Source organism: Carassius gibelio, chromosome B7 (genome assembly GCF_023724105.1).
Source record: "Carassius gibelio isolate Cgi1373 ecotype wild population from Czech Republic chromosome B7, carGib1.2-hapl.c, whole genome shotgun sequence".
In the NCBI taxonomy this organism is placed as follows: domain Eukaryota; kingdom Metazoa; phylum Chordata; class Actinopteri; order Cypriniformes; family Cyprinidae; genus Carassius; species Carassius gibelio.
Window position 1 is genome coordinate 25758810 of NC_068402.1, and position 23135 is coordinate 25781944.

Below are 23135 nucleotides of genomic sequence, written 5' to 3' on the forward strand. Positions count from 1 at the left end.
GGAGACAATCAAGCACTATTCCATCTCAATGCTTGTTTTATGTAAAGCAACAAAGCAGAGCCCTTGTTGCACTCATCTGCTATCTAGATGACTCTTTTAGTGGATTACTGAATAGCAGCAGAGCTGAGAATGCAAGACGCTTTTGTAAAACTTTTCAGAATGTTTTGTAAAATAACCTGACTTTGTTGGCTAGCATCAGCCAACAGTAATAAATGAAAAGTTTACAGACATGTGATCTTGTAATTAGTCTTTGGCTTTGATGTGCTGTGATGCTAAATGTGATAAGTACATCTCTTGTTAGTTTGTTGCTCCTTACAACTTGTTTCAGAGGTGGTTTGGAAACGCTGTGGGGCGTTGTTTCAAGCACCGGCAGAGATTTGTGTGTGCGGAGCATCAAGATAGTAGGGAGAAGCCATTTTGCTGCATCCATCTATGCTAGATAGTTCAATAAAATTATTATCAGGTGACCCAGATCAGGTGAAACTAGGTGAATCTCTGATTCCCAAACTAGACTAGCAGTCCTGTTTTAGAATAAAGAATGTAAAGTAATATTCCAAATTCATTACAGCATTTGTGTTGATTACCACAAAAAATATTTAACTTGTCTCTCATTTTCTTTTCTTACTTAATAAAAAAAGCAGGGTTACAGTGAGGCATTTACAATGGAAGTGAATGGGTCCATTTGAAAGTGTTAAAATAATTCCTGTTTCAATGGCATAGCAACAAAAATGTGAACAATATGTGTGTTAACATGATTTTAGTTTCACTTACTAACGGTATAACTAATAATACACAAGTTTTAACAGAGGAGTCCTAAAAAACTTCCATTATGAGTGCATCACTATAACCTTGATGTTTGCTTTCTTAAAAAAACAATGAAAAAAACATAAAATAGGGGACTTGAATTTTTTCATTTTTAAATTTTTATAAATGAAAATCAACTTGGTACTCCAAATGATGTTGATTCAGCTTAACTTGTATTGAATCTGCAATATTCTCTTAAAATATCCATATGTTTATTAGAAGGTTTTGACGATGGAAATGTGTGCTAAGGGTTTGGTCATGTTTCTCACTAGTCTGTCAGACCTTTGTAAAGAGCAGCCCTTGTGTGGGAATGCTGTGATATGCCCTGCGTTTCATCCACAGCTCTGCGAGGCATGTATCACCTGTCTGATAACAAAATTCTCTTTTGTTGTCTCCAACACTGTTATTTCTCATGTCGTAACCGCTGTTGTACAGGCATGAGGTGCTGTGCAAAGATAAATGTCCTTGGCTTTTTCTAGAAAGTTGAAACAGACCCACCAAGAAGCATTTAAAACAACAGTGGACTAGTGCCATCGGAGGATATTTCTGCAAACACAACTCTTCCTCTGTTAGACCCCACCCAGTGCCTCTTCGTGTGAGGCAACAGTTCAGTTAATTGCATGTCAGATCAGTTCATAAATTGAATGAAAAAAAAGTTTTTAAGAAATTCATCCTTTTATTCAGTTTTTTTTTTCATTAGACTGATCAAGAGTGACAATAAATACATTTATACTGTTAAAAATGACTTCTGTTTTCAAATTAATGCTGTTCTTTTGAACTATTTCCTGAATATGAAAAGGTCATGTTTTCCACACAAATATTAAGCAGCACTACTGTTGTCAGCATTAGCGATAATAGGTAATTTTCGTGCAGCAAAATCTAAATTTCTTTGCTCTCACTGGAATAAATGACATTTTAAAATATGTTAAAATAGGAAAAAGTTATTAGAAATTTAGTTTTGATCAATTATTAAGCTTGGTGAGTAATAAGAGATTTTTTTCAAAAACATTTAAAACATTTTGAACCGTAGTGTCTGGATTATCGGTTACAAAATTTAAATATGAAAATTCCTTGGTCAAGTCCGAGTTCACTACTTCTTGTTGATTTAAGTTGTTGAATAAAATAAGAGAAAATTCTGGATTTATTCATTTATATTTTAGATTCCCTGAGTCTTTTTTTTTTTCTTGCTTTGTCAACAAAGCTGTCTGTAGTGTGGCTTCGCTCTGAGCTTTTGAACTTGTACCTGAAGTCATCCTCAGAGAGTGAGCTGCGAGGAAACCTCAGACATCACTGTCCTTATTGTCTGTGGATTAGAAAAAGGCTTTATCTACTGATTAATAATTAATGAGAGGGAAAGAATCTGTATGATTAGTATTCAGAGTTTTATATCCTCTCTGTAAAAAGTCTCTGAACTCAGAAAAAGCCTCAAATATGAAGATAATTTCTGGCAAGGAAAATAAAACTGCCCTGCTGTATAATGAAGATATTAAAGGTGACAAAACCTCACTTGAGCACAGCTTATCATCAAAGGCTTCTCAGCGGATTCTGTGAGTTTTGTTTAAAACAATGACGGAGTCGCTCCCATTTAAGCATGCGTTTGTTTCAGAATGGATTATTATTTTTAAACCGCTCCACATCTATAACCACCAAACTGGCTTTCAGTAGTTTCGGGTAAAGAAACGAACCTGTTATGTTTCTGAACTCCGGAAGCCATTGTCTCCTGAGACTCCCTCAGCCAGCTTCTGTTTCTGATGTTTCTATATTCATATCTCTTTTTTTATTATTTGTTTTAATCCACCCTTTCTTTTTGAGAAAACATTCAGTCTTAACACCAAGCTTGCTAGATTTAACTTACAGAGTCTTACATGATTTTCTACATTTTTCTTATATGTATGAAATGATGCAAGAAAAAAAAAAGTTTTGCTTTTTCACTTTTTTTTTCTCATACTTTCAACAACGGCTCTGTGTAGTAAATGCTGCTCCATCTGAAAGCACGTGCTGGAGATTTACTACTAATCAGAGAACCGGCTTTACTGGCAATATGCACATGATAAATACATAGAATTTATTGTTCAGCACTAATATATATATATATAGTACTTGGCAACGATAATGGCGCGTTAACTTTGCTGGGCAAGTTAACACGTTATTATCATGTTAGCGCATTAATTGATTAACGCCTTCAATTATTTTATTGCACATTAATGCAGTATTTTATTATCATGAAAGTCCGTTGCTCATTGGCTCTGAATACACATACAGACAAACCATTGGAGAGCTTGGATGTAGATCAGTACCAAACTTAGGATTGTCATCACGCATCTCTACTACTGACAGTATTTGCGGTGGGTCTAAGACTGCAGCACTTACATGAATGATCCGTTGCACCCCTAATAACTTGTGGGAAAATATGCTATTATGTTGCAGCAGTATATAATTTTAGTTTTTTTCAAAATAGTCTTACAAAAGCTCAGTGTGTTTTAGTGAAGGTCCCCATCTCTTTGGCAGGAGGCTGTTTATTTTTAGCTAACCTGCTGCTTGCTCTGTGGACCATTGGGCCACGTTGTGCATATGATGCTGTCGGAGCAGTGGCTTCCTCTGGCAGGCTGGTGCCGCCACGGCAGGAAGAATTCTGGGAGGGTTTTTTGGACATCTCATGTATGTATCTCAGGTCACCTCATGGCTTGGTTATGGAAGATCATGCTGTTGCCATAGCGATCAAGGCCCTTTGAAGGCAGGTTACTTGGCACGGCGTGTGCATCTTTTCCAGCCTTTCAGCAAATCTCCCCCTAACAGCGGATTTGTTGGCATTTTTGGTGATTGATTTGGATTTTAGAGGGAAAAAAACAACCAGTTTGATGTGAGTTAAAAGAATGGAAATTAAACTAGGGCATATTTAGATTATGGTTATTCTTTCACTATATTTGAGAAAGCTGAGTTTATTCTGGCTGTGATGAATAAATAAGTGTCTTGTGGAGGACAGCTGTGTTTGAAACAAAGGAGAGATGTTGTAAACTTTCACATCTGTCGTGGAGCAGTCTGCACGATGTCTCAGGTGTGTCATTGGAAGTTACGACAAAATAATGACAACAGTAAAATAATGCATGGTATTTCTAGACGTTGGTTTCTTTTGTGCTTTGTGACAAGTTTTTTATTTTTTTAGTTTTTTTATTTATGAGTTTTTATTAAGATTTTTAAGTTCCCACAAGCTTTCCAGTTTATCCAAAAGCAACAGTAAGTTCTGTTAAGAAACCTGTGCAGTTTTTAACTAACCTTAATAAATGCCTGGAAAAGCAGCCTAAGTCATTTAAGCCATACGATTAGCTTATGCTATTTGCATAGTTTTGCAGTTCTTCTTCTTTTTTTTTTTGGAGCCCAAGACACTAAGGCAGGGCCCTATTGATCCCCTAAGGATTTTTTTTTTTAGATTATTCAGGGCTTTTTTGTGGGTGCTCATAAATTCTTTAAAATGTACACACACGTTGGTTATAATATTCTGGGTCCCACTTTATATTAGGTGGCCTTAACTACTATGTACTTACATAAAAATATAAGTACAATGTACTTATTGTGTTCATATTGTATTTTAAAACACTTTTGCTGCTATTGAGGTGGGATAGGGGTAAGGATAGGGAGAGGGTTGGAGGTATGGGTAAGTTTAAGGGTGGGTTAAGGTGTAAAGTATGGGTCAGCAGTGTAATTATAAATGTAATTACAGAAATTAAATACAGATGTAATTACATGTCGTTTTTAAAAAAAAATATAAGTACAATGTAAAAACATGTATGTACAGAATAAGCAAATTGTAATAAATTATTAATTAAAATGTAAGTACGTAGTAGTTAAGGCCAGTTAATATAAAGTGGGTCCATATTCTGTTTATTTTATATAAATATCTTAAAAATATCTAAAAAATAGATTTTTGATATCTAGAACGGTTTGGCCATGGCGAGGTGATGAATTTATGGCGAGAAATGAGAAACAGTAAGTGTCTAATAACTGTTGAACACATTGTCTGATTTTGATTAAACTCCAGCGTTTTTTTCGCTGTATGAGGGCAATCACAAAGATGTGGCTGAAAATGTTAGTGCCACCACCTGGCAGCAGGAAGTTTCAAAATCCTTTGAATTCAGCATCTAATTTTTACTTTATTTGCTCCACACTTCATCGGAATAATGTTAAAACACGCCAGATGCAAAACTGGGAAGGGATAAGTGATATCTCAAATACTGTAACCATGGCAACGCGTCAAACTTTAACATTTGTCTCCTGTGTCTTTGAGGCAGATGAAATGTTTAGAATTTCATGAAACTCAACACACACATCAGTATTAATGATAGTTAGACAATGGCAAAAGCTCATAAATGGGTGTGGAGGAAGCACTCTGTAGCGCCACCTTTTGACAAAACTGTGGGGGTTCGTTTTTCCTATTGTCACTATACTCAGTACATATATTGTTCTCATCAAGCCGGACAACTGGAATTTGGCTACTTTGATATCACCCAGAGGGATAACCGCTGGCAAGCGAGCAATAGAGAAAACTGCATACTGACGTACATTTTGAGGAAATAACTTCTCATAGTCACACAGTCTGTAAAGACCTATAAATACTATTCAGTCACATACTTGGCATTTCAGATCAAAGCCTCAGCCTCTAACTGCACTCGTCAGTGTCAAAATAACTGAGGTGGCCAGTCAAATCAAAGTAGGCATATGTGTAAATTATCTGTGTATGTCTCGCTCTACAAACAATGAAGCTGAGTTTAGTTACTTAAAAATTGTGATTTTACCCCACCTGAAAAAATCTGCAGAAATAATTTGAATGAAATTCAAAAAGGCCTATTTTTTTTTCATCGTATCATTTAAAAATGTGTTTGTTCTGTACAAAGCATTAATGCATTCTGTATAATACAGAAAAAATTTAAACTATCAGACATCTGATCTCTATCTCTAAGGGTGTGTGTATGTATATGTGTTGCGTATGGGGGTGGGTTGGAGGGTGAGAGAGAGAGAGAGTAAGGGTGTATTTAAATTGTTGATAGTTTAAAGTATTCAAGTATTCATCTGTGATTTTGTCTGTATTACAGCCTAAGAAATCTCTTGGGCCTTATTCTTTTCTGTCTGTTTTAGGGACAAAAAAGTCCTAGAATCAATTGAATTGTTGAATTGCACTGACAGACAACATAATTTTATTTAATTAGGTTAATAATTATGTTAATAACATTAAAAAGATCTAAAGATACATACAATTATAAATGTTTGTGCTTCAAATAAAAATTTGACACTGATTTGATACTGACCTATGACATCCTGTGACATGACATTTATCTGAATTTACATAACCTAACTGAAAAAAGTAACAGTATAAAAAAAATAATAATTAGCTTAGATAATTGAAGGCTTTGGTAACACTTTTCAATAAGGTCTCATTTGTTAACATTAGTTAATGCATTAACTAACATGGACTAAAATAGTTTTTTTATCTGTGTGTGTATCACAGTCTTAAAGTTATAGAGTAGCCCTTTCATTGCTGTATCCCTTAAAACCAGACTGACAGAGGGTTACTGTAAATGCATGTGCCCGCTGTGCACAGTTTTACTGATGCCACCAGGGAGGCTTTGCACTGATGGCTTGGGCCCGTCATCGCTGCTTGCAGCTATATTTTTTTGATTGTAATCCTTTGTTGTGGGTGTACTGGGTCCCAGCAGCTTCCAGTTCTCTTTTAAATTTAGACCTCAAACTGAAGCATTGGCAGAGAGTCATTCTGAATAACACCATGTAACACCAACACTTTAATCATTGTGACCATATTAATGTTCTTATGTTCTTTTTTGTATCGTAATATATTGCCTATAAATAAAATCTTGTTAATTCTGTATTTTAAAACAGAAATGTTTATTTAAATTGAGAATAGACTATTAACAAAGCCAGTTAAGTCCAGTCCCCTTATAATCACTAAAGCTGTCAATCACCTCAGTTGAGTGTGAGCTCACTAATTGGGTTCTGCACTCTAGCAGAATTCTGTTACAATCAATGAAGCTTGCTACACTGCATAATCCATCATATATTTATGTCGTATTTATACTTTGTTGGCATTGTAATAAGGGTATAAGTGTCCGGAACTCAGTCAGTGAGCTTGTGCAAAACAAAAACCCTGGTGTTTTGACAGGCATTAGGCACACTCTGAATAACTTAAATAGGTCTGATTGGCTGTGTTCTCAACAAGTGCCCAAAATTGACTTACCAAATTGACTTGGCACTGCAAGTACTACAGAGAGGCTTTATGTGGTGGTCACAACAGCAGACAGGGAGTTGGAGGGAATGGGTGAAACTCGTTTGACTATATCTTTGTTATTTAATGTTTGCGAGCGAGTGAGTGGAGAATGTGTGTTGACAGTCATAGCTGTATCCACCAGTGATTTGCTCATCCACACATGAGCTCATGCTAATGTCACTGCTCCAGCAGTCATTGAGCTGAAGGTGAGAGTCTTAGCTAAAGATGTCTTTAACTTTACCCATACCTTCTTCGTTCATCATCAGATGCAACAAACTCATAATAGCCTATTTGTGTCGTTAGCAAATTAAAAGGCTTGCATTGCAACAACTTTTAAAGTCGGCAAGAGACCAGGTTGTAAAATTCTGAACCGCTGTTTTATTTGGGCAGTTATGAGTAACTGTGAAAGGGGGTTTTGATATTGAGGGGGAAATCCCTGGAGTTATTAATCTCAGTCAGAGCTGAAGGCCTGTGGGCGGAGACATATCATCCTTTCTTTATGAGAGATCAACTTTCCATCACATTCCAATTTCATTACATATCTGACCCAAGTCCTACTGTATGTGGAAACAAGATTAGGGCACTGCAAGCTTAAACCATACCTCAGAATTCAATTTTAAAGTATTTGCCCTGGACTCACAGAGGTACCTGAAATATTTTGCAGGTGCATCCATAATGTCTCCCTACATGCCCATCAGTGCTAATCTAAACAGCACTTATTTCAGAACCGTGATGCTGAATTGTTGTTACACTCAGAATCATCTTGTTCTTTTCATTATTTGTCACACTTTCCGTTAGGGATGCACCAAAATGTTCGGCAACCCAAATTATAAGCAAAAAGATTTAATAAATTGTACCAAACAATGATGTGACGCGATCAAATAGAGGCACGCACTAATGTAACAAATATGTTCGCAGTGTGGAAGCTTTTAAAAGTGTCTGAGAAATACTCAAAAATCATAACAAGCATCGACAGCAAGAGACTGTTTAGTACTGCATCGCATGTTTTCGATGAGAAGTGGAAGGGGTGGTTGTTGCTGATTACTGCATGACAGAAATCACAAAATGCCCTTAAACAATTAAATAAACTGCAGAACATTGTGTTTCCTAATACAATAACTTAACATCTATTCAAACAGTGCTGCATGACCTTGCTGCACCAGGGTTCAAAGTCCAAAGCGTGAGGAATATCTGCACAGAAATAGTGTATTTCGTCAGTCACTTAGTAAAATTTTTTGAATTTTTACAAGGCATATGACAATGTGATACTTGCAACAAACGTTTCCCCATATTCGTTATGAAAATCTTTTATAAATCTACTGTTGTCAACAAAAAGAAGGACTGAGCCTGAGGTCTTCCTGTGGGTTTCTGCTAAAATTAGAGCTGAGAAAAACTCCATCAACATTAATAAATGTTATTATTGTAAGTTTACTGTTGTTCTATAAAATAAAACAATAATAAGGATAATAATAATTACAACAGCTCTGTTAATACATCCATTATAGCATTCACACATAGTGTTCAGCCTGGGATCTGTAATATTTTTTTATGTTTTAAAAGAAGTCTCTTCCGCTCAGCAAAACTGCATTTATTTGTAGAGTAAAAAATGCATGCCTGATTCAAGAAGGGGGTCTCAAAAATTGCCAATAAAATGAATCCACAAAAAAAAAAAAAATATATATATATATATATATATATATATATATATATATATATATATATATATATATATATATACACACATGATAACAGACTAACACCGCTCCCTTTATATTAATCCTGTGCAAAAACACAATCACTTAATTTCAACATTTCATCTCCTAAAAAAAATCCATAGCAAAAAATAAAAGATAGACATGCTGGAAAAGCATGTTTTCCTCTCTTTTTCACATGTACATTAATTGTGTCCCACTTCAATTTCTTTGGTTGTTGTTACAGATGAAGAATATTCATATGGAATAATTGTAAAGTAATAAATGTAGTTCTGAAAATTGACCAGTATAATTTCTCTATTTAGATTGAAATGTAACACAGCTTTAAAGTATCTTAAAAATGTAATATGATAGTCAAATGCTAATTTCGTGATTAAATACACTTAATTTCGTAATTAAATACACTTAAATATTAGATGTAATTTCAGTCAGAATTAACTGTTGGGTGTTTTTTTTGTGTTTATTTTGGCATGTATTAGGCAGTATAACTTTTTATTATTGTGTTATTTAAAAAGCCACTGAATTACCGTATTGACCCAAAAATAAGACGACCCTGATTAGAAGACGACCCCCCTTTTTTCAGATGTACCTTTAGGAAAAAGGCTTATTGAAAACCAAATCTTGTTTTTTTTTTCTCTCTCTCTGCAAAACACATACATTATTTTCATATTGCGTATTTCTCCTATTCAAATTTTTGTTTTGAAAGTATGATAAATAGCCTACTGGTAAAATGTAACAACAATAATCACATTAGGTATTTCATGGCACACTCGTTTTGTGTGTTTTTGCTGCCACCTATTGTCGTGGGTGTATTATTGACATGTCAAAGTCTAGCGTTTTTGCAGATGTATTTCCAAGAAAACAACATTGTCTTATATTCGGGACAATATGGTACTTTTTAAAGTGTATGCTCCAGTGAGCTTTTTAAATTTAATGTGTGTGTGTGTTTGAGAAAGAGAGAATCATAATATATCCCAGTTTTTGTTCTGTTAACTCCTATTCTGAGGGTCATCTTGCTCTGATGCTCCAACAGCCTGGAGCCGTTCACACTCTGCCTGGCCCGAGGTGCACCAGCAGGAATGCTTCAGAGAGTGAGCAGACTTCGACGGGGAATAAGAGAGCAGATATTTGGCATGAGTGGGTGCATAATGACCTTTTTGATCTCTCAGTGTCCCTGTGGTTTTCTGAGCTCTCCGAGGAGATGGCACAGTGCTGAGTGTATGAACTGGCCCATTTGGTCCACTCAGCATGATCCACAGGGATTGAAGTTATGTGTCCTCTTTGAAAAAAAAAAAATCCTTGTTGAAAATGAGAAAGTATCAGGTCTTTTTTTTTCCATTGAATTTCAGACCCAGTAGTTGTGAAGCTTGCGCAGGTAATGCAGGTTCTAGTTCAGCCTGTGAACTGTCAGTTTACATTTATTCTATTATAGATCTATGAATGTATTTTTCTGTGCATTTAAAATGTGCGTCATTGCTGGTATTTATTATTTCCCACACCATTATTCAAAGCTTTTTATCAGCCACTAAAATAAGTGTCTTCTGCATCACTGTGGTTCAGAGTGCAAGAGGATTGTGTTGTGTTCAAGGCTACTCCTCATCTTCTCTGTTCATTAAACTTTAAACATTACTTCTTCACCCCTCGCATGATCACTGAAAAACTTTGACCTCTTTGAGCGACAAGAGCCGTCTTCGAGTGGTTTGGCCAGGCCCAGCCTTGCTGTGCAGGTGGTGAAGTGGGCCAAAATAAGATGCTCCTTCACGCCGACTCGCACTCGGTCAATAAACACCTAGTTCGTCACGTAAAGAGCATAGCGCTATTGATAGGGTCACCAATATGCACTCCAAACTCACTGCGTGTGATGGGCAGAGTCGGAGAGCGAGTGCCGGGCTGTACGTGCCCTGCGCCCTGATACTTCTATCAGGATTTCCATTTTAGATACACAAAACGCTGATGGTGAGAAACACACAGTGTGGGTCCTAATCCCCCGTAGTAGCCAGCTCAACCTCTCTCTATGTATAGATTCAACCGCAAACGCAATTTGCATGTAACGTGGCTTGGTATTTTTAGGACTGGAGTCTGAAATGATTTTTTTCCCCCCTCTTCTCTATCCTACTGTGCAAAATACCAATCAAATTGAAGTTCAATCTCTTCTCTTGAAAAAGACTTGAGGATTAGTGTGTACCACTGATTTGTTCCTCGTTTTTAATTTGTCTTTTGAAGGATTTGGAGTAATAAATTAAAGATGATGTACTCCGGCTAAAGCTTTTGCAAAGCTCTCCGATTTGCATTGTGGAGCCTTGCGCTTGTTTGTTACCGCGGTAATTACTGTGATGACGTTCTTCCATTTATTGGATGGAAATTGTCACATTTACAAGCCCTAGTGTCAAATTGAATGGACTGTAATAATATTATTCTGTTTGTGGATTTCTGCTTTAGCCCTATTTCGCTCGGTAGCTCAAAACCGATGCTTGATTCGGCTTCCAGAGCCATGGCTTCCAGTCATAATGATGATAAATGCTCTGTGGGTTCGTGGTTGTCGGGAAAGATTGTGATAGTGGGCCGAAGTGCTCTTGGCAGCACCGAGACACTTCTCTTTACCTTGCGATTAAGTCTCAGTGTGTTTTCACCCGCTCAGGGCCAGAGAGAGTTAATCGATAGAAAGCTAACATGTGTTATGTTGGCTCGGTTCTCCCAGTGACAGATGGGTTCTCTGAGGGCAGCGGTCATAAGCTCCTATTGGCTATCAGTCAGTTTATTACATCATTAATATTGTTCTGTCGTTTCCTTTTATTCCTCTTCATGGGCGGATAAGTGTTTTTCTTTATGTCGGAGTACCCTTGACTCTGTTCTGACGTGAAGAAGGATGACTCGGGGATGCTGGTGTTCTTGTGGAGGACAGGAGAGGTATGAGGCCATGCTCCTGCCCTGCCAGCCCTAGCACAACCCTCTGCTCCTCCAGCGGACCCCATGAGAAAATGAGGTCTGAGTGCCCTTCTGTGACGGCTTACCCTGATACATGGTGCGAGAATAAGGGGTTAACTTATTTGGTTTCATTATTGCCATTACTGAGCATATTCCTCAAACCAAGCTTATTGGAAAAATGTATGTTTGGGGATGTTTCTGCAAAAAGATGTTAAATTGCTTCTCCATGTTTCCCAACACATTCATAGTGAAATCAGTGGCACTGAAAGAGCCTTCAGTTTTAGTCGAACTTAAATCGAATGTACCCAAATGCAGTGTTGTACCAGGTGAGCTACTGAGCAAGTTTACTATCAGAAAAGCCGTACGTATGGAGCTGGTTATGTAATGCAAACATCAAAATGTATTCGTTTACAAATTTTCAATGTGGTAAAAGTGTTTTGTATGTCATAACATATCATTGTGCAAGGAACTGCTCAAAAAATCCATCATCATCCAGGTGGATGCTGCACACTGGTGGTGGATGAGGAGATACCCCCTGACTATGTAAGCGCTTTGAGTGCCTAGAAAAGCGCTATATAAATGTAATGAATTATTATTATTATTATTAAAAATACGTTTTTTTTTTTTATTTATAATCTGCCCTTGTGATCATGACTTCTGTTAACAGGAATAGAACTGTAGTTTTAAAGGCATAGTTCACCCAAAACTGAAAATTCTGTAATTAATTGCTGCTCCTTCATGTAGGGGTGTGTGATATGATGATTTTTGATCGTAAAAACCTTGTCAAGCAGCTCCTGATTACTGGAGTAACTTAGTTTTGTGCTGATACTGTCAAACCACACCGTGTTTACATAAAGACTAAGTTGGTTATGTTTAAAAGGAAAGTAAACAGTTGAGAGAAAGTCGGATATGGGCCTGTATATTAGATGCGTGCAGGTCTTAAAGGGACAGTACAAAACATGCTGTCGACTGTCATTAAAGGGATAGTTCGCCTTACAATGTAATTTCTGTCATTATTTACTCACTAAGATGTTGTTCCAAAACTGTATTTATTTCTTTATTGTGCTGAAAACAAAAAAGAAGATATTTTGAAAAATGTGGGTAACCAAACAGTTGCTGGTCCCCATTAAATTTGATGGTAGGAAAACTACTATGAAAGTCACTGTGGACCAGCAACTCTGCTTTTTCAGGTTCTTCAAAATAACATTTATATTCTGCAGAAGAAAGAAACTCATTCAGGTTTAAAACAACTTTTGAGTGAGTAAATGAAGGTGTAAAAATGAAACAGAACTGACAGACACATGACAGAATTGTTATTTTTTGGGTGAACTATTCCTTTATTAATAAAACAACAAATCACAAAGAGAAAAATTACTCGCTACTCTTGACTGAAGAAATTTAATACAGTTGCTTTTCTTTAATAATAATAATAATAATAAATCTATATGTGTAATTTTACATTTGTTTATCAATTTATTGAATGCTCCTGCTGAATATTGTACCTTTAATTAAAGCACTGTTTTATTTGTATATTATGTGTTGTATTTGTATTGTGTATCTTTGATCTTATTTTTTAATAGCAGATAAAATAGTGAAAGATTTTTATCTTTGCCTACCTTAGTCATTTAAAAAAAATATATATATTTTGTTAACTTGAAATTCTTTGTCTTTTGTCAGCTGGAAATATAGGCCTATTCCCTCAGAAACAACTTCCTTTAGGTGTCTGAGCACATGCCTGCATTTGTAGAGTATGTTTGCTGGTAATATTCACGTGCAATTGCATATCTCTACATGATTGATTCATATTCATGCTATTGTCCTTGTATGTGATGGAGAAGAGGCTGAGAGTTGCCGAGGGGAAGGATTGAGTTTGTTTGCTTTTTCTCAGGCCTGGCTGATGAGTGATGCGATATCAGTGTTAGAACAGTCATAAGATAGGGCTCTGATTAAACCCTGCTAATGAGCAGCTCAATAAAAATAAATCTTCCTGATGCAATAAACACCGCCTTGATTGCAAGCACCCGGGGGTGTGACAGCGTAATCCTTTTGTGCACAGCGTGTTAGATTCATCCAGTGCATGCTTGAGAATCAGCAGTAATCACAGGCACGTCTCGTCTGATAAAAGAGCGCTTTACATATGTCCCTCTGTCTTTCTCACTCTCTCATTCCCTTTATAAGTGCTTTGAAGTACTTTTTGATATACTTTTGAAAAGTTTGAGGTCAGAAATTGTTACAAAAAATGTTCTGTCACAAATAAATGCTGTTTTTTGGACTTTCTATTAATCAAAGAATGCAGAATTTTTTTAATATTATGGCTACCAGAAAAATATTAAGCAGCACAACTGTTTTCAATATTTCACAATATTACTGTTTTTATTTATTTATTTTTGTTTGTTTACCAGAAAGCTTTTTTATCTTTACAATTTACTGTACTTTACTGATTTACTGTACTTTTGATCAAATAAATGCAGCCTATGTGGGCATAGACCACTTATTACAAAAATATAAAAATGTTACATACCTAATTTTGTTTAATGGTAGCACAGTTGCTGACTTATTTTATGTAACTTATATTTTTGAAAATTCAGAAGATTTTACAAATCAAAGATACCTCTCATTAGATTATAAATTTTTTTGATAGATGCAAACAAGATTTTTTTTTACACCTGCATCATGTTACATTTTATAACAGTTGCAAAATAGCTGGTACACATACATGTTTCTACATATCCTATTAAGGTTCTGTTTTCAAATATTTATAGTAGCTTGAGTAAATGTTGTGAAAAATCTTACGTAATTTTAGCAATCATTTGCTACCATTAAATTTTATTATATACATTGACCATTGGCCATCATTTAAAAAAAAAAACGGTATCCGTCAGCTACAAATACAAAAATCTCAACTGATCGACAGCCCTAGCCTGAAGCATCACAGTTTTGATTTGCTATCAGGCTGCTTTGAGCCGACAGTTCAGTTCAGTTAATGCCACACATTGTCCCATGAAATGTGAGGAGAGGAAGTGGGAGAGATATGCAGTTTAATGTGCACTCTAACACAACTCAATTTAATTATGTGTTAGAGGAAGGGAAATCTCTTGGATTTACTCCGCAAGCCCCACAGCAGTCTGGCCCTTTTTTATGAGGAAGATAAATTTCTCATCTATTTGGCTTGTGTGCCTTAGTTCCTCAGATGAGGCTCAAGGTTGGAGGAAGAAGCACCTTTCCTCCGTTAGCGATTGGGAACATATGGTGCGGGGCGCAGCACAGGAAGGAAGTGTGGAAATTGCAGAGAATGAGAGTTTGGATTAATGCATCTGAACTGGGCATGGCCAGACAAATCCAGCACAACCGTGCTGCCCGGACCCCTTAACGGCCCCTCCACTGGATGGAACGGAGGGGGAAGGGAGAGATAGGTAGAGGAACATTTAAAACCCTTCCTTTTTTCAAAGGCACTGCATTATGAGCTGTAGCACTCTTTATTGATAGGAATTTGAGGGGCGGAGTGAAGCGTGCTCAGTGGGCATGCCGGGGAAATGAGGTAGCCCAGCAATGACAGATAAACTGGCTAACACACAACTAAAAAATTTATATATATATATATATATATATATATATATATATATATATATATATATATATATATATATATATATATATATATATATATATATATATATATATATATATATATTTCATTCACACCAAGAAGAGGGCTCACAGACACTTTTAATATCTAGGATTCTTTAGACAAAAAGGGATCAAGTGCTCTTTAAATATCTGGCTGGTGTTCGTTTTCTATAGCCTTTCTCTGTTTGGCAAGATCTCAGATATCGTGTGCTATCTGGGCTGAAGGGCATGCCAGAATAAGTGCTGGTTGTCGGCACTCGGTGTATGTGACTGGGAATATGCAAACTAATGTAGGCCACAAATGAGTCAGTCCAAATCGGTAATTGGCATTTTGGAGCAAATGAGTAACTGGGGTGTAATTTTGCTTCATACGAGTCCCTTTGCTGCTTTCATCCATCATAGATCTTAATGTGTTAAAAGGACACCACAGTATTGTAAGACATCATCAGGTTTAGTCTTTTATAAAAATAAATAGTTTACCCTAAAATCTAATATTCTGCTTAGGCATTTTACTCATCCTCATGTTGTCCCACACTCATATTTCTTGCTTCAGCTGAGTAACCAATGAGATCATTTTCGTTTTTGAGTGAGCTGTTGTTTTAAGTGTGATACTCTTGCTATTATGAAAAGTGTCTGAGTTATAGATGTTGCTTGAGTCTCCATTGCTACTACAAAGGAAATCCTTTTTTACAGTAATGAATGTCTGCAGTCAGAATGGTACTTGATTAAATAAAAAAAAAACAGACTACTGAAAAATAATGGCATGTATCGAAATAAAACATGTTTTTCTATCGAGTAGTCCTTGCACACTGAATTTAGAAAGCAACGGGGCCAGTAAAGTTCGTTTCATAAAGCAAATGAGCTGGTTCTTTGTAGTGAATCATAAATATACAGTGTGACAAGCTTACTCCGATTCATGAGCGAATGACTCTTTTGAACTGCTCCATTTTAGTCAATCTGAAAGACTCAAATGACTAGTTTGAGAGGTGTAAGAAATCCCTCACTAGAATAAACTCACTGAATCCTGTACAGAAGTTACTGACTCAACATTTGAACTCAACTGTGATTTATCTTTACTTTTAGTGATGTAGAAATGAATCACATCGCCTCATTTAATCTGATTTGGTGCTGAAAAAACATTTATTTTTATTATCAATGCTGAAAACAGTTGGGCTTAATGTGTGTGTGTGTGTGTGTATAAAAAATTTCTGTAAAACAGTCATATGTTAATATACTTTACTCAAACAGTATATTTAGATGAGCAGTTTTTTTTTAAAGTGGACATATTATTTGAAATGTTGATGAAGAGAGGAAACCCCTCATATGGAGGCAGGGCATCTAGCTCAGAGACACGCCCCTTCAGATTTAAGGGTGGGGCTATTTTGAGAGTCAAATAGTCTCCTTCATGCATATAACCAGATTGTTGAAAATCTCAAAACAGCTCCTTGTTTGCGTGTAGGAAAATGAGGCCTGGCACTTTACAGCCCTCCTCCCGCTTTCACAATGTTTCGAATTATAATTTCAAGCTGCCGTGACCCATTCTCATGTTGATCTCCTCACAATCATTTAATCTCTATGCCATGGATGTGTCAGAAGTGTGTGTGTGTGAGATTTAGTGACATGTTGTTGTGTGCATAGGAGCTGTTGTGTTGGTGTGATTCTTCAGTGTCCTCCATGTGTGACAGACAGCATGACGTGACTCGCTGCAGTTGGAATAGAGGAGGCCGGTCTAATGAAGACGCTTTTCCAGCCATGACAAAGTCCCTTGTCGCTACAGCTGTGCTTCATACCGCCTCTACACAACCAGCATTTCTCTTATGTTGTCAAACTGCAATATATTCTCAAAAACAACAGTGTAGGTTTGGTTTTTAATTTATATCCACTGGTGAGGATCTTTTAAAATCATAGAGATGCACAGAAACCCCCAATTCTGCATGTTTTTTCACCAGTTTTTTTCAGTAACGCAGGGATTCGAAACACATGGACTGTGTGCAGTCTGGCAGTTTTGTTTGAGGAAAATAAAAAAAACTAATTTTGACAACTGAAATACAAGGTGACCCATAAGTGTTCAGCTTGGTGGGATTATAAATTTTTACCCTGTTTTTGCAGTTTCAGTCAAACATTTGTATATCTGAAAATGTTTTTCTGTGGATATATGTAGAGGAAAACAATATAAATTATTATTATTTTGATTAAAATACATACAATTTAAATTAATAAGTAAAACATGTAAATGTATAATACTAATGGGAGTATAAAATATCATAATCTAATAGAAGCTAAATATTTATGTCAGAAATAGACTGAACTTTTTTTTTTTACATGTTATATATATTATTAGTTTTTCACAGTGTATGTGGGATCTTATATATTAAATTCTAGGATGGGGATCCCTTGCACATATTTGGGGTCTGTAAAAGACTGAAAACTAATAATCAGCGGTCTAGTTAGCTTCCTCCAAACCTGTCTCATAGAAACCCAGGTCATTCTCCCACACGTTGTAGGAATTACTCACAGTGGTAATCACATCATGGACATGCTAATAAATTACAGTTAATTTATTAAACACGGTGAAAGATTACAGTTAATGAAATGCTCAGTTGTTTCCAAGTCTAGTCTGTTTGTTAGGCACTGTATGATACAGTAATACTGATTACACTACAGGGCCGTTGAATGCTTGACTCTGATTGGCTGACCAGTGTTCGAAGGTGTGTGAGGCAGCTCTTGAGCGCATTACATGTCTGTATCACTTCGCCAAATGATTTCAGTTATTTCAAAGGTCCTTACAGCTTGCGACAGCAAAATAACCAAAGCCCACAACAACACTGGCCAAACAAATAAATATAGTAAGCAATGAGATAAAAACGAGATATTATTTCCATGTTTTGCCACAAAATGTTGTTTTATTGTTATGTAAAGCACATTCTCTGTTTCTCCTGCTCTCTCTCCCTTGACACACACACATAGTTTGCACAAATGGATACATATGCACTTATGTTGTTAGCGCTTTCAGTTTTATCAGTAAAATAGTTTAGCAGCTGAAAAGCTACATGACATTTCTCACAAGCGAGGTAACAATGGCGCCGTTCATGAAGAAAGTGAACTTAAAGTTTCACTATTAGAGACGCTGCTGCCGAACACTTTTGAGAGATGCACAGGCTCACAGAGGTAATATCTCTCGCTCTCTCACTCTCTCTCTAATAACTTTATTGATATTGCATTTTAGTCTGCTATCAACGGCTCAAGCCTCCATTACTAGGTTTAAAATGATGTTTTGGAATTAGCAACAGAGGTGTAAAAGAAACTAATCCTACTCATAATAGCGTTTTAAATACATAAACCAGAAGAATGCCTTGAAATATATCATCTGATCAATGTCTTGGGTTGTGGCAACCGTAGTATACACCGCTTCGCACCATGGCCACATCGCTAATCTCAGCTTTAGACGTCACGCCCACGGACCACTGACTGAACATCTGATGCATATGGGACACAAAAGTGGAAACACTTTAGGAGTTTCGAAGTCGTCATCGGATTGGTTGAATTACAGGATTTCCAGGAGACGTGTGTGTCGCGTTCTCTAACGGTCCACCTGGAAACAAAGATACCGGGGTGCCAAACCCCCTCATGAAAGAAGAAAGAATCGTGTTTATCACTGTGATGATGAGCGCTTATCAGGAACAACTAATCGCTGGATTCTCAAAAGTATGTGAAATATTTAATGTTCTCGGTATAGAATCTTTAAAATATTTCTGAGAGTTTTACACACCAGTCTGTTATTGTGGCTATATTTCAAATATAACCAAAATTAGATTTTAAGGCCTCTGTTGAATGAAATGTGTGTAGTCCCCATTCTCCCTTTTGTTTTATTCCGAAATATTAAAAATATAGACATTTAAAGCAGAATAAAGTCAATTCTGTGCTGTCTTCACTTGGTGTAACCAGTTGCCAGATCTCTCATCCAATTGTTGTCTAGCTGAATTTCAACAATACATCGAATGGTGGATATTTATCCCTTAAATTCACAGCCAAATCTACACCCATGTAATTTTGCATATCACGGTTTTAGAGTTTTGGAGCTTTGAGGTTTTATAATAGTTTTTTTCTTCCTAATCTTTTTCAAGCCTCCTCCTTTAGCTGTGGCACCCATCGGTCAGGTCTTATCATGTTATTTCAGATGACTAAGTGTAGTTCTGTTGTATGGCATCAGTCTCTCTAATGAGAGCCGAGCGGTCATCTCTCTCTCTCCAGAGTCCTGGGATTTCATCGCCCCTCTTGATGAGGCCAGAGAGGGAGGCAGTACCTCTCCAGCAGTCTGCTTTCACATCATTTATCCGCTCTGTGCTTCTTCCCCATGGCTCTGTATTGATTGCAGCTTCGCCGCTGAACCCCCGATGCAGCGGCCGTCTGGCCTGTGAGGGGAATGTTTGGTTTCCGTGGCAATTTGGCAAGAAGCAAATTCTTCCGAATGACTCAGACCTTGGGCTTTGTGATGTCACGTCTGGGGCTCTTGTTTTCGCAGCAGTGGCAGGCAACGGTCAATTGAAGTAATGAATGCGATTCTTTTTTCCTGCCACCGCATTGCCAGAGCGCATAAGTGAGCCACTTGCTTCAGGAGCAATTGGTACATTGCCCTTGTTTCTGCCCCCCTCACCATGCGTCTGTTGTGGAGGGGCGTGGACACCTGTTCGACAATTAAACTCCAGAAGAGAGCCAGACTGTGCCAAGAGAAATATTTGCCTCTTAGTCAAGGTTGCGTTCATGTGTGCTGCATTTGATTTGATGGGCGATCAGTTCAGTTCACTGTTAGATGTGTTCCTGAGTTGGTCATGATTTGCATGTTGTTCGTTATGTTTAGTGCATTTTGTGTGGATGCTTGTTGATAGGACATACAGACATCTTAACATGAGATTCAATAATTATTTACAAATGGGTTAATGAGTTTCTGAAATGTGAAAAATCTGAAATTTTTGTAGTTATAAATAATACAAATAGTATAGCAGTATGTTTTACAAGAAAATACTATTTCAGTCTTTAATTCAATGTGTGTACAATTTATTTAAATGTGTGACGTGCCATTTCTTTGTAATTAAATGTGAAATTGTCTAGCAATTTCTGAGAGAAAATTGTTTCTGCATCAATATGTTTCAGTGTAGTTTGGCATAATGTTCTGTTGTTGTTTTTAAATCATTATTACTTATTTGTTATAGAACCATTTTTATTTATATTAGTGCTGTCAATCGATTACAAAAATTAATCACACATTTTTTTCACACCTAATATTGAACAAACAACATAAAGACAGTATATTCTTAAATATTTGTTTAATGGCATATTTTTTTATGACTGAAGGCCAGTATCAAATCAATGATACCAAAACTGATTTCTGCCCCACAATATTTAACCATTGACTATAGCCATTCAGAAGTACAGTATAATTGAGAGCTATCAATTTTAACATTTATTATACTTCAAAAAAATACTTCTAATTCCTTCTAATAAATATATAATTCCACATGTGTTAATTCATAGCTTTGATGCCTTCAGTGTGAATCTACAATTTTCATAGTCATGAAAATAAATTTATATATATGTATATATGTATATGTATGTATGTATATATGTATATATATATATATATATATATATATATAATGATTCTATACACGTATGTTGTGTGTGTATAGGAGAGGATGTATTTTCCTATACATGTTTGTACATGCTCATTGCAAATGCTTAAGATAATAACGCAAAACTTATTTTTGGCGTTAAGTCTGCATTTGGTTTTAAAATCCCTGCATGTGTCTGTATAACTTTAGCCTACTGGAAATACCAGCACTCCTCTTCCCAACTGTATAACCACTATGCCTTTTTGCCCCAATGCAAAACCACTCAGTCGGCTAGTCTTTTTGTTATTAATGCTGCCATGCATTACTGAAGGTTTTCGTCATGCTTTTTTTCCTCATTAAAGCTGACACGCAGGACAAAGACACCCTTAAAATCCCCAGTAATTCCATGAAAGCAAATTAGAGAAAAAGTCTTGATTAGTCTGGAAATGCAGAAGTAAAACAATGTTAAAGAAAAATCTCTCACGGTTGCCAGACGCTAAAACAGTAAAGACAAAGATTTGCTCACAAGGCAGAGCCTGTGCCAAGTTAAATCCATATTTAAATCCTTCTCTGGACGAGAGCTGCATGTAAATGAATGCTTTTTGGCATCGTGCTCGAGCGCAGAATCCACAGCAGTTAGGTCGGGAAGCCTATGCATGCATAATTTGCATTTATTTTGGAGCTAATTTTCATAATTAGGCATAAAAAATTATGCCTCAGAAATAATTATAAAGATGAGCTATATGATACATGTATAGCTGACGATGCTGCGGGAAAGCGAGCTGAGGGTCTATCAAAGGCGTACTTGGAGTTTGATTATACTTGCGCAATTAGAGCATACCCTCCTGAAAAATCCAGATGAAACTGGATCTGATGGTGGCTTCCAGAAGATTCTACCATCAAAAATGTTCAGTGTTAAGGAAAACTATTCCACACAATTAGTTTAGATCGATAAAACCAAACTTAAACAAGTTAATTAAAAAATGATAATGTTTTGTTGAAGCAGTTCACAAAGGTACACTGTACACTGTGTAACTTTTGGCTCTACAGCAGTTAATAAACAGAGTTGCATGGATCTAGTGGAAGACGCTCAGTCACACAGGTACTAGGCCACTCCACAGCTGCTGTTGTCTTGTCAGTCAGAATACAGTTTATGTCCCAGTTTATGTCAACAAAAGTGATTCATTTAGACCCCCATCCCAAAAAAACAAAAAAAGAGTTAATGTAAATTTTTACAAATGATGTAATGTTTTTAATATTACTACAAGATTTAAATTAATCTGTTGTGCTTCAGCTCATTTTAAAACAAGCAGCCACTCTGTTTGTGTGTGTGTGTCTGTGTGTGAGTGTGTGTGTGTTAGGGGTCGGTAATATGAGCTTAATATTTTCATATCACAATATTTTACACAGTCCAGGCAATATCGATATTATATTGCTATATGAGAAAAAAATGACTACAGGCAAATTATTTTAACCTTATGTAAGTAAAAAAAGTGAAGGATTGGACATAGACCTGAAAAGTCTTTTTTTATTGTGCTATTGTTTTTCTCAAAAAGTGCAAACTTGCAACATGAGGTAGGTCTGAATGAATTCAATTAAATTAAATATCGTGGGTTTCAGTAGGCCAGTTGTTCCTAAACTTTTTCTGCTGGGCCCACCTTCTGTTTCTTTCTGTTTAAATACAGTAACCACTGTAATATTGTCAATTGAAGTTATCTTTTTGAATGTTTTAACATATAGGCTACTCTATTCCTGTGATCAAAGCTGAATCTTCAGCATAATTACTCCAGTCTTTAGTGTCACATGATCCTTCAGAAATGATTCTAATATGCTGATTTGCTGCTCAGTAACCTTTTCTGATTGTTATCAATGTTGTAAACATTTGTGCTGCTTAATATTTTTGAGAAAGCAGTTTTTTCACGATTCTCTTAGTTCTGAATAGTTGAAATTGTTCTTTGTCAGAGTGCTGGAGTTCATCAGAAATATAGCGGGGCATCAGTTTACTGTCATGGATTTGTTGTGTCACGTGGATGCACATCCACAGCAGATATCATCACTGGGTTCTGTTTGCTTTTGTCAAATGATGCCACTCGCGTCTGGTGTAGACACTTAGAGCAGAACCATGCATTGTTCATTTATATTTCTACATGGCTCCCTACCTGCAGAGGTTTCTTTTGCAAAATA

At 36.5% G+C, this 23135-nt stretch overlaps 1 protein-coding gene across 5 annotated transcripts in view; it reads left to right on the plus strand.

Moving 5' to 3' along the window:
• Positions 1–23135, plus strand: part of tcf12 (transcription factor 12) — a 106186-nt gene that overhangs the window by 2088 nt on the left and 80963 nt on the right. The window lies entirely within an intron of this gene.